The sequence below is a fragment of the Sycon ciliatum genome, chromosome 11 (assembly GCF_964019385.1).
Source record: "Sycon ciliatum chromosome 11, ocSycCili1.1, whole genome shotgun sequence".
Taxonomy (NCBI): domain Eukaryota; kingdom Metazoa; phylum Porifera; class Calcarea; order Leucosolenida; family Sycettidae; genus Sycon; species Sycon ciliatum.
The window spans coordinates 25,246,911-25,259,809 of NC_088653.1; the positions used below are offsets into that span (position 1 = coordinate 25,246,911).

Sequence of the window (12,899 nt, forward strand, 5' to 3'; positions counted from 1 at the left end):
TTTCCCCTCATGCTTATGCTTCCCTCCCGAATTTGGTGCGCCTGCCATGTGAAGATGCCGAGACCTCTGGTCGGTTGAGCATGGCAAGCCCCACCAGCACCATCTCACCCAAGGCTAGCCCCATGTGCCTGCCGATGAGCTGTGTATTTTGTAGAAAAGAACAAAAAATGTATTATTTTGTTACTTTCGTGGACAGTTAGTCATGACTCGTAACTTATTTGTCCTTCCTTCTTCCCTTGGCTAGTCAATTGACAACCACTCTTCAAAACACAGCTACAAAGCATTAAAGTATTTACTTCAACGCTGCGGAAAGGCAAATAAATAAGATGGCACCACGTCTGACAGCAAAGCCCCATGCCGCAGCTCACCAGGTCAAGGTGTGGGTCCTCTTAACTCATTAGATACAGAGTCGAGCGAGTTGTATTCCCGATGCTGAAAAACGCGCTCAAACAACTGCAGGAAGAATCCAGGTTGCGTTATATACAGCAATGCACTTACGTTGACATTCACCCATGGTCCATTGGAAGTTTTGTCCACAAGTACAGTTGACAGTTGCCATTGTCATTCCCACTGCTGGTACATGATTACAATCCACCACATTAGTGTCATTGCATACCAACATGCAATCTGGAGTGGAGAAATGAAAAAAAGTCTTATAATACTTTCGACCCCTGTAAGAATGGGCTTCGACTTGAGGTGATATCCTCCGTTGAATTCTCCAACCTTACCAGGACTTGAACCCGGCCCTGAGCGGCACTGTATCCATTATTAACCCTTTATTAATCGATGTGTACATTAGTCCGTCGAATTCGACGCATTCGTCGCACCCACGTGGAGAACTTCAAATGATCGTAACTCTGTCCAAAATCGCTCTATTTCAACGATACAAATATCGAGATCCAAGAGATAACTCTCAGCTCTCAATAGAAAAAATACGCGACGAGCTACGACCAGCAGATTCAGAGATAAATCACTCGCAAAACAAGCTGCGATAGCGGCAATTGGCACACATTGAGGACGACTCCAAACGACATCACTTATTCTTTCTTCAGACTTTTCGCTGACTGGATGAACTATAATTATATTCCCGTAGCTATGCAGAAGACGTTACTTCAGTAACGTCTGGCGCTAGCCAGGGTCAACACAGCTTTAATTTGGTATTTGTGTGTGTGTTTGTTTGTTTGTTTGCTTGCTTGTGTCACGCCTGGCGCTATCCCGTATCTGTCCCGTATCTGTCCCGTATCTGTGACTACAAAGGCTCTACAGGATTGTATATAACAACTGTCCACAATATTTGCGGGCTCCTGTATCTGGCCCGTACCGTACCAATATTCGCCGTATTATGCATACGACTCCCTGATGTAGAGTGGGATTTGGAAAGAAATAGGGAGACGAGGAGGAAATTAAATTAGAATAAACGCCGATTAGGTGATAGGATGCGTCAGCATAAACATACTTTGGAAGAGAGATCCCGTCGTCTCCAAAATAAGCGTGAACGAGCGATTCAGTGCCGGTCACAGGAAACGTCGGAAGAGAGATCCCGTCGACTCCAGAACGCCCGTGATCGGTAGAGTCCGGCGGTACCAGGCAACGTCAGGACAGACATCCCGTTGAGTCCAGAACGCCCGTGATCGGCAGAGTCTAAGCCGGTCCCAGGAAACGTCAGGACAGACATCCCGTCGAGTCCAGAACGCCCATGATCGGCAGAGTCAGCGCCGGTCCCAGTAAACGTCAGGACAGACATCCCGTCGACGCGCAGAAAAACTAAATCTGCAGCTTCTTTTACCGTCGAACAGGATACGTAACCAGTTTAACCTTCGCAACCACGTCACATCTCCTACCCGAGTAACCAGCAGTACTTCCTCACTACTGGATCTATTCTTGTCTATTCTTGTTTGCGAGACCATACATTTGGATATCAGTGACCACTCTGCAATACTTGCCAGGCTGCCAATTTCAGCAAGTTACCACTTGAAGGGACAGCATCTGCGCAAGACTCGCTGTTTGCACAAAGTGGATTGGAATATGTTTACATGTTGTTGTTGTTGTTGTGTTTATTTTAATTCGTAAACCAAACGGGCAGATCTGCCCAATGAAAAGGTGGCGAATGCAGATAGAAAGCAGTAATAAATGAAATTGGGGACTGATGTAATTAGGATAGAGGTGGAGAAAAACTAAGCCAGCTGATCATCAAACAGGACGTTTGGTACTCTAGGTGCTAAGGCCAGTAAGTGTGTGCGGGATCATGCTGGCGCGGAACTGGCGGAGCGTGGAGATGGCACGTATATCGCTGGGTAATGTGTTCCACAGCTGGGCGCCCCGGAACGCGAGGCAACCCTTGCCGAACCTGGTGGAAACTGGCGGTTGGCGCAGACCCATGGTGGAGTGCAACCTAGTTGGGCCAGCTGACGAAGGAACTAGGAGGGCTTGCAGTTCAGAACTTGCGTGCTCATTCCGAGACCTCCAGACCAGAACGATGAACTTCTGCCTGAATATCTCGGATACTCTGTAGGTGTCCAATTGCAGCAGGAGGGTACGCGCGGAGGTGTGATGCGAGAGTCCGAAAACCGCCCTTGCCGCCCGATTCTGCATGACTTGTAGCCGATCCAATTGGTTGGCAGTAAGAAGCTGGGAAAACGCATTGGATCCGTACATCAGGTCAGACATGATGATCGCTTTAAAGTAGAGAGCTCGGCTCTGATGAGTCAAGCAGCGACGCAACCTCCATAGTGCTCCGATCCTCTGGGCCAGTCGAGCGGTGCAGCGATCAACATGGGGCGTCCATGACAGATCCGAGTCGAGGAGCACTCCAAGATACCTGGCCGTAGTAACGACAGGAATAGGCGTTTCATGACAGTTTACATTGATCGTATGCTGGGGCTGCTGAGGCTGCCTGTTGGGGTATACAGGGCATGTGACCTGGAGAAGACGCTAACTACCTGTGACTCTGTCTGTGTGGATGTGCTTGCGTCGTCACTCACTGCGGGAATCCAGACCACTCTAGACAAACATGCTCCACTTCGGGAACGGCGCCGCAAATCTCGACGGCCTTGCCCCTGGATTACAGATGAGTTAGTGGCAAGTGTTCGTGAACGGAACCGGGCGCATCGTCTCTGGCTCCGAGACAAAACCGATCAGAACCTTCAAGAAGCACACCGATCAGCTCGCTCCAAAGCACGGAAGTTGGACAGGAGTCTGCGCAACTTGTACTTCACTAAGAGATGTGATACATCAGATCAACGGCAACTTTGGGCTGTCATGAACGATGTCACAGGCCGACAGAAGACACGGAAAGAACTTGAAGCGCCGCTTGAGTCACTCAGTAAATTGTTTGGAGACATTGTGCATGACCCTATGCGGCCACCTGAGCTGCATATACCACATGGTCCAGCCTCTGCATCTAGCTTCTCAACATTTCAGCCGGTAAGCGTGTCTGATGTTGCACAATGCTTGCAAACTGTGAGTGATCACAAAGCATCTGGGAGTGACAACATTCCTGGAATTGTACTGCAGCAGTGTTCAGATGCCCTGGCACCTCCATTTACCACCCTAGTCAATGCATCCTTGACATCAGGTACTGTGCCAGTGTGTTTTAAAACATCACACATTAGTCCACTGTTCAAGAGTGGCGATGCAACATCCCCTACTAACTATAGACCAGTGTCATTGCTCCCTATTCTGTCCCGGATTTTGGAGTTCTTTGTAAAGAAGCAACTCACAGCATACCTCACGCAACATAGCATATTACCTGGCAGTCAGTTTGCCTACAGGAAAATGCACTCTACCGAGGATGCATTAGTTCTAGCCGCCAACCGTTGGCTGTTGGCCAAACAAGAGCGAAAATACACAGGTATTGTGATGGTTGACATGTCAAAAGCGTTTGACCGTGTCCAACATCAACGTCTGATTGATAAACTATTCACCCTGGGAGTCAATGGCAGAGTATTGTTATGGTTGGCTAGCTATCTGTCTGGTCGTACTCAGCGTGTCAAGGTGTGTGAGGCTCTGTCTGATGCAGTCCCATGCTCAAGAGGTGTGCCCCAAGGCAGTGTTCTTGGGCCGCTTCTCTTTGTCCTTTACACGAGTGACATTTCCGACGTCATACCTTGCATTGTTGTTCATCAGGAGTTCGCGGACGACATCATCCTAGATTATTCTGATTCAGAACTGGACACTGTTTGCAAGACGTTGACTACGGCTGTGACACGTCTGTCTGACTGGCTCTCCGAAATTGGGCTTCTGCTGAATACTGGCAAAACCCAAGTCATGGTAATTCAACCTCGGGGACTCACTGGCGACATACCAGTCGTGAAATGTAAGGATCAAGCTTTAACTGTTACCTCCACTGCCAAATACCTTGGCGTAACCATTGATGACCAGCTATCCTGGCAGCCACATGTCTCCAGTGTTGTGCAGAAGGCGTCAGTCGCCATCAGCCAGCTATGGCGTCATGGGCGATCTCTGCCCATAAGAGCCCGCAGACTTTGGTACATTGGCATTGTGCAAGCACGACTAACGTACGCATCCAATGCATTCTTCCCGTCGCTGACACAGCAGCTGCAGAGTCGTTTAATCAAATCCAGCAAATCCGGAATTCGTGCAATTTTCCGACTCTCCAGCCGTGCATCCACAGCCCCCCTCCTCGTGCGCTTATCTATTCGATCCCTAACTCACATTTTTAACTACAAGGTTTTGTTTTTTGTTTTCCGTTGCCTACATGATCTTGCAAGTCCTCTTTTCTGCACCTACTTTCAGTTGATGGCTAACACAGGCCAAGCATCCCGGGATGATCGCCGAATTACTCGAGGACAGGAGCAGCGGCTACTGCAAGTGCCTTTCCTTCCTGGACCTTCCGGTCGTCAGTCATTGACATTTGTGGGAAGCACTCTTTGGAATGCCCTTCCCAGCGATATTCGCCTCCACAGTGCGGCGGTTGCCTTTAAACTGGCTCTGAACAGAATTAATTGTAATTTGTAACCACCTTGCTCGGCATCCCTACACATTACTGCATGTTTTCTCGGTGTTCTCTTCACTGCATGCTTACACATACACACACCCATTTGAATTATATACAAACTTTGTGCTTTGGAATTATCATGTTATGATTCTTTTTAATATTTCCTTCTCTCAAAATATTATATTCGTTCTTAGCAGAAACCGGAGGTTTTTCCTCTGGTGAGAAGGCAGAATTGCCTGTGCTCTAAACGAATTCAAATAAAAGAAAGAAACAAACAAACGTATTTATATAGGAGACTGTAAAGTTATGTAATGTCCAAATTTCGACGTGAGCAGCAGGTCACTCGCGTTGATTTTTCGACGTGCGAGCCAAATAACGAGAGCCGAACTTTCGCGTCGCAGACATCCCGTCGACGCGCAGAAAAACTAAATCTGCAGCCTCTTATGCCGTCGGACAGGATACGTATTTTAGGAGACTGTAAAGTTATGTAATGTGCTCCACAAGCAACCATGCATTCGGCGTCGTCATTGGCTCAACAGGTCAATGTACATGTATTACTACAAAAAGGCCAGAAAATCCGATTCCTGTATTAAAATCAACTAATGTTCGCTGGCGATTTAATTTCGCTGATTTCGCCGCTTGGTACCAACCGGACAAAGTAAATCGCAGGCCAACGTTTGTCATATAGGCAAATGATGCATGATTGAGCAATGGATGCATGTGAGAGCAAAAATACCGATCGATTTCAAATTTGACGTGAAACTGCGCGTCACGTCGGAAATAACGTGCATCTTAACCTCTCTAATCGAGAGGTTTCTATTTCTCATCGGCCAAAATTTGTTGATTTACAATATAATAGCTATGAAAAGTATGAATGCCGCAGACATCACCACGCAACATGACAATTTGTTCAAGGTTTTGTTTTGTGTGTTTCCAAAATCGATTTTCACGCTCCGATCATCAGTGGAAATACGGAACTAAAGAGATCAAGGGAAAAAACAAAGATTAAAAATCCAACGAAGTGTGACACATGACGGGTAACTTGTGGTAAGTATTACAAAAAGTGAGAACTAAAATAAATGCCCGTTTGCCACACTTACTCTTTATTTTAGTTCTCACTTTTTGTAATACTTACCACAAGTTACCCGTCATGTGTCACACTTCGTTGGATTTTTAACCTTTGTTTTTTCCCTTGATCTCTTTAGTTCCGTATTTCCACTGATAATCGGAGCGTGAAAATCGATTTTGGAAACACACAAAACAAAACCTTGAACAAATTATCATGTTGCGTGGTGATGTCTGCGGCATTCATACTTTTCATAGCTATTATTAAACTTTTATCTCCACGTAGATTATTTGTATATTTACAATATAAGGAGATACAAATTAAAGAAGGAGCAAAACAAAAGTAGATAATTATTAGAGAAACAACAATCCGCAATAAATTCTGCAAATACTTTTGCCTAACTCATAATATTCAAACCGATTGAAACGTTTTTGCAATACAGTGATGTGGCCAATCAACGGAAAAAGACAATTCCATCAGTTCTTATCACATGTACGATGAGCTAGGCAAAAAAGCTAAAAGCATAGCGTAGGGCCCTGAGCTTCCAAGCTCTCTCGTTGGGTGAGTAGAACTGAAGTTACACTCTGAAGAAAGAGAAATATGCAGATTTTTGAAAAATTCCTTGTGGCTGGTACAAGGACCATGGGACCAAGCCTTACCTAAAAGGCGTGGACAGGTTCCTAATCCAAACCCAAAATGTGAATGTTTGTTTGCATGTAACAGACACTGGATATTCCTGTAATATTGAGATGTGCTTGCATAACTGGTATGCATTGAGGTACAGACTTACTCTCACACATTGGTTGAATTGGTTGCCACCTTCCGTTGCTTTGGCATGTAGACTGAGTTATTTCCATACTATTGTTAGACAGAAAACCTGTTCTGCACTCGATGGATACTGGGGTACCTGGTTGTGTGTCGAATCTGGCAATAGGTTTGTAATTGAATTGGCCGTCAGTGAGATTTGGACATTGCGCTAGATATGAAGAGGCATAATTCACTTTGATTACTCAGAATAGGTGAAAAACTCAAAGATGCAAGTCCTGCAATGTTTCAATACCATTAGAAACAGACAATACCTAGTTAGCCCTCGCTCACAAGTGTATACCGGAGTTTTTCCACTTGTCTTCTGCTGAAAACCAATTATTCACATTATATCAATAGGACAAAGAATGTGTGACATTTCATGGAAGCGGCAATAAGAACAACAACCATCCCCGACATGACAGTGAACAAGTTTTTGGAATGGGAGAGCTTGCGTTCATGTACTGGAAAGCATGCATGTTTGGAAAGAAGTGTGTAATATAATTGGGTACATGCCTTAGAGAGGTGATCACCACCATCATGGTAGGTAAGTGTACAGAACAGTTACGTCGTTTGGCTGGGTGAGTAAGCCTTAAAGTCTAGCTCAAGTGCTGTAGAATGTGATGCAAGGTGATGATACTGAGTTGCTGCAGGAGCATACCACGGCAAACGAAATTGCAATGTTATTGTCAGTTTGTGCAGTGCCAGAGGTCGCCCCAGTGTCCTCCTTATATCCTTGGGGTAATTATTGGCCTGGCGATATGTACCATGGGTCATGGTTAATGTCTCCATAGGGTTTGTAAATTTGTCAAGTGTTGATTTTTGTGTATTGATTTTCGATAGAACAATCCACTGCGCAAGCTACTGGCTCTGTACTTACCACACAACACTTGAGCACCGCAGTATAATTATACTGTGTATAGCTGACCACTACACTTGACTTTGATTTCAAGAATCTAATGTTTCATTTATTAATAATTTACTCCAAGAACTTCAGCACATGAGATGTAGCTCATGATCGATGTTTCCTGGTTCGATTCCTGATGGTGGTAGTCAACTTTGTGTTCCGGCTTTCCCGTTTTCAATTCCCTGAAACCAATGGATAATGTACTCTTTGTATAATCGACGGCGTTAGTGAGGCAGATGCACAGGTAATGGCGCAAAATAAACGTCTTCGGTTTTGACAGGCTGTAACCCTAACCTAAACACTGTGGGTCTCCACTGAAATGGCAACGAGAAGACAATTCCTGAATTTTGAGTGTGCATCGTTTGATTTTCCATCATACCGTTGGTTCTACTATACTAATATTGAAAGCCTGGGTTCATTAAAGAGCTTAAGGATCCAGAATTATGACGAGCTCAAACGTATCGGGGAAATCAATAGCTGTCAACCACAGTAAACCTGGAAAACACCTTCAACACGGTATTGAGATGCCAGACATCGGTCCATCCCTATTTCATTGTTCTTCGCTCAACAGCAACCAAATGTTCTGGAGGCGTTTAAGTCTTACCAATAAGGCGTTTAAGTCTTACCAATTGCAGGAACCGTTCTTGTTTGTGAGCTGGTCTGGATAGATGTACTACACTGTGCCTGTAAAGTTGAATTCTGGGCAGCAGTACAGGTGAATGGTGGTTGGTTGATATCCACAGTACAGGTGATATTGATGGTGTCACCAGGTGTGTAGGTACTACCATCTAGTGATGCTGTTCGTGTTTTTGTACAAACACCAGCAGCACAATTGATTGTATCAGTGCCAGTCACTACCATATTCTCGACCATTACTGTCACTGTAGGTTCGGGGTATCCCTGACCTGTACAACTCATGGGGTGCACTGTGTTGCTGTTGTCCACATAATCCGATGTGTTGAACGACAGTATGTTGGGTAGAACTGGGCATAGCAGAGGCACACACAGTGACAAAGAAGATGATTGTACTACTTTGAAGTGCTTGGATCAGCACGTGTGTATCTTTTTCAAGCTTGGTCACAATTTGATCACCGGACTATAGTTAAGGGTAGAGAAAGGTTCATTACTGTGAGCAAGTAAAAAAAAGTAAATTACCGTGTCCGTTCACGAAGGGAACTCACGACGGCCGCTAACACCCGAGCAAGTAATGTCACATGTACAAGATCAGCACAAGAATCCTCTTAGCAAGATCTAGTTGCAGATACTAGTAGATTACTTCATACAGTACTTAACAAATCCTCAAATATGCAGGTATTTAACAGCTTGCCAATTTTGCAAACACGGACAACATGGCGGCCAGTCCGGCCCCGACGTAACCGGTATATCCAACCGTTACCGATTCCAGTCAGTTTTTTTCATGTGTGCCCCTAGACCTTTTGATTACACTGCGATTAAAATCTGATTTTCTCAAATTTGGTGCTTATCAGGTTTTACATCTCAGCTTTTCATTTGTGTGGAGCTGAACAGTGAATCATGGCCACCGACATACTTTCTGTGCCCCGATACAAGTAGCTCGGGACGACGTTCAGCTTTCACAGCATGCATAGTTTAAACATTCCGAAACATTACTCGCAGCGTAATTTTGAGAAAGTAGTCCGAGTTCAATGGCCAGCGCCGTAAAAGAAATAGCTTCAAATTCCATCTTCTTGTGGCAAGTCACATTCGACAAGTGCATCCATTGAATAGGTTTGATATCCTTCAGCCTTATAAGAAATCTTGTATGAACCTCCACATGGGGCATGGGGCATATTCCATGTGGAATATGCGTTGCGGGAACCGGTTGTGCACGTCTGCCTCCATGTCCGCGTCGATGTTGGTGACTTCCTCTCCTCTGACATGCCCACGGCCATGGCCACCCTGAAAGAGAACTACTGTCTCCGAGTAGTTACTATTAATGATGCAGGGAACATTTGAATAATTCGAATGTTCTAGAACGTTAACACCAAAAAGAATATTTGAATGCGACGGGCAAAATTCGAGCATAGATTTACTGTATTATTCAGCTGAAACCTCCAGTGTTGAGGATGATGGCGTGTCCCGGAAAGTAGACACATGGTGCGCAGAGCTGCAGACCCTCCACAAACATGGGGCGTCTCAACATCAGGCTGCGAACGCTGTCCTAAGGCATGGTGTCTGCCATAAGTGGTCATTCCTTGCGAGGACAATGCTAGCAACAGCGGACCTCCTGACACCGCTGGAAAGCTAAAACAGCCAAGTGTTCCACCCTGCACTGACTGCTCGCCAGGCACCAGGCGAGGAAGAACGTTCAATCTTGGCTCTCCCCTGTCGCCATAGTGGTTTGGGAATTCTAAAACCAAGTACCATTGCCCAGCAGTGCGACGCATCTACGTCTGTCACCAGACCTATCGTTGAGCAGCTCCTTCGAGGAAGTTGTTGCAGCCACCAACGCAGACGAGGCGGCCCAACGAAAGGCTAGTCGCCAGGATCAGGCAATGGCCCTCTCCTCCCTCAAAGACACAATGAGTTACCACCACAAGCGGAATCTTGATATAGCTGTGGAGAAAGGTGCCTCTAATTGGCTCAGAGAGAGTGTGTCAGAAAGAGAGAGAGAGAGAGAGAGAGAGAGAGAGAGTGGGAGAGAGAGAGAGGGGGAGAGAGAGATAGATAGATAGATAGAGAGAGAGAGAGAGAGAGAGAGAGAGAGAGAGAGAGAGAGAGAGAGAGAGAGAGAGAGAGAGGAGAGAGAGACAGACGGAGAGAGAGAGAGAGATAGAGACAGACAGAGACAGAGACAGAGACAGCGACAGAGAGGGAGAGAGAGAGAGAGAGAGAGAGAGAGAGAGAGAGAGAGAGAGAGAGAGAGAGAGAGAGAGAGAGAGAGAGATCACCACTCACAAGCCTGGCTTCTGGGATGCCCTATGCCTGCGCCACGGTTGAAAGCATCCTGGGTTGCCGTCTAACTGCACCTGCAAAAATCCCTTTGACACCACGATGCCCTGTCATGTGCCTACGGAGCATACACTGGGATGCGCCACAACCAGCTCCGAAATCTCACCGCTAATCTGTTGTTGGAGATTGCGAACGGCGTCAGCGTGGAGCCAGAGTTGGAATCCCTCTAGGGTGAAACATTCCCTCTCCGATTGGCCAACACGGAGGCTCATGCTACTATGGATGTGGCAGCACGTGGAGTTCATGGGAGTAGATTAGAGAGGACAATGTTTGATGTTCGGGTGTTTAACCCTTTTGTCCCTACCAGCCGAAACCATACTATCCCGTCTGTCTACAGAATGCACCAGCAGGAGTGGCGGCGCAAGTATGAACGGCGAGTCCTGGAGGTGGAGCATTCCTCGTTTGTTCCCGTGGTCTTCGCTACAACTGGTGGGCGGGGGAAAGCTGGTTCGGCCCTCTTCGCCAGGATTGCCAGCAAGCTTAGTGATAAGCGCCTTGAGCCTTTCCCCGTCATAATTAGCTTTCGTACGGGCGAAGATTTCCTTTTGCCTTGTTCGGGCAATGGTTGCCAGTTGACATGGTCACAGTCGGAACCCACCTCGACATCTGTCTTGTTCGCCTGTGCTGGCGCCTGCTGATTCTGCCCTGGTGCCATAAACTGTGTACTTATACATGTACAGTTTCTTTGGTTATGGTGTTCCCATTAAAAATGGGTTTACTTTTTGTATTATCAATATCAGTTTGTTTTGTTTGTTATGATTTCTCGGTCTTTCATCCGGCTTTGATTTCATTGAGAACGGCGCGATGCACAGAGTGCAAAAATAAAATAAATAAATGATGGTATAGAAACAATGTGCTGAAAACTGTGAATCTTGCAGTTTTCGACAATTCTGGTTTTCCACCATTGGCCATTGAGTATGTACATGGAAGTGCTCTATATGTTACATGAGTGTTGGATCTAATTGAGTGAAGTGAATCAGCTACATCAGAAGAATATAGTGCGTGTATGTGTGTTTGTGTTTGTGGGGTGTGTGTGTGTGTGCGTGTGTTTGTGCGTTCGCTGCTGAACGGCAGAAGCCGGTTTTGGAGGAGAGAGGTGAATCAGTGCCATCGTTGCTTCCAGAGCAGCGATGGTTGGGCTGTGCATCACTGCACCGCTTCTAGCTCATGCTTTGTACCGATCCCCTCAGCTGCTGCTGCCACTGTTTATATTACCACTCGGAGTTGCTGAAGTGCTCATTGCGACATCTGCAATCGTTGTTTCCGCTCAATCCACGGACCCACCGTTGTTCAAGGTACTGCCCCCATCCAACGGCTAAAGAACGGAACAAGTTCCCGCATATCTCTATCTGCCCTAGCCGGTTCCCTCTAGTCTCTCATCTGGAGCGCCACAGAGTGGCTCGCTCCCAGGCCGTGCGCCAAGGGGTGCTCAAGGGTGGATTTTATTTTTCAACCGCGGGAAACGAAGTCACCAAGACACCTTCATTTGAGGGTTTTGGAATAGGAGAATTGATTGAATTTAGGTACAGCTCTCATCCCTTCTAGAGAAGTAACCAAGGCTCTGTGGGGGTAGAAGGAGACATCTTTGGCTCCGTGAATGCACCAGCTATGCGGTAGTCTAGTTAGTTTGAGTGCGTGGTTCGTATTCAAAGTGTTCCAAGCCGCAGTTTATTTATGGATTTATTTATGGATTCCCCAAAGGCCGGGGCCAAGTCGAGGGGGTCTTCGGTCCTGGCCTATTCGGAATATATCTGCGAAAATATAATACCGTATATTCTCTATTATAAGCGCAGGTCTCCATCACTAGCACAATCTCTAATACTAGCACACTGTGATCACCCTTTGAAACATTATAATCACAGTCTCTATTATTAGCACGGTCTTGGTGGAAATCAATGCTGCATGCATGATATCCAGCATGTATTTCTTCTTGCTCTGTATGGATGTATTCGTTGAAAAAACAAAAGCACGGACTCCAATATAAGCACAGGGTACAGGGGTGTTGAAAAAATATAAGCACGCGCTTATAAGTATATAATATTACCTGAAGCCGAGTGAATATGGGCGAATATTCACTAGCATCACTCTTCTATGTCGACCTCCACTAATTCTCGTGATCCTTGACTGGTCCTATATTACCCATATCGCCGCAATATCGACCGCTTGCATCGACCACTTAGACATTGTAATCTTTC

The 12,899-nt window shown here is 46.1% G+C and overlaps 1 long non-coding RNA gene across 1 annotated transcript; it reads right to left on the reverse strand.

The window, feature by feature from the left end:
• Window positions 1-495: 495 nt before the first annotated feature.
• LOC135827714 (uncharacterized) lies at window positions 496-8,674 on the reverse strand. Its single transcript, XR_010555526.1, has 3 exons — window positions 8,361-8,674; window positions 6,814-6,999; window positions 496-627 (listed from the first exon to the last, which is right to left on the reverse strand). It is a non-coding gene; the product is annotated as an uncharacterized LOC135827714 (long non-coding RNA).
• Between the last annotated feature and the right edge of the window lie 4,225 nt (window positions 8,675-12,899).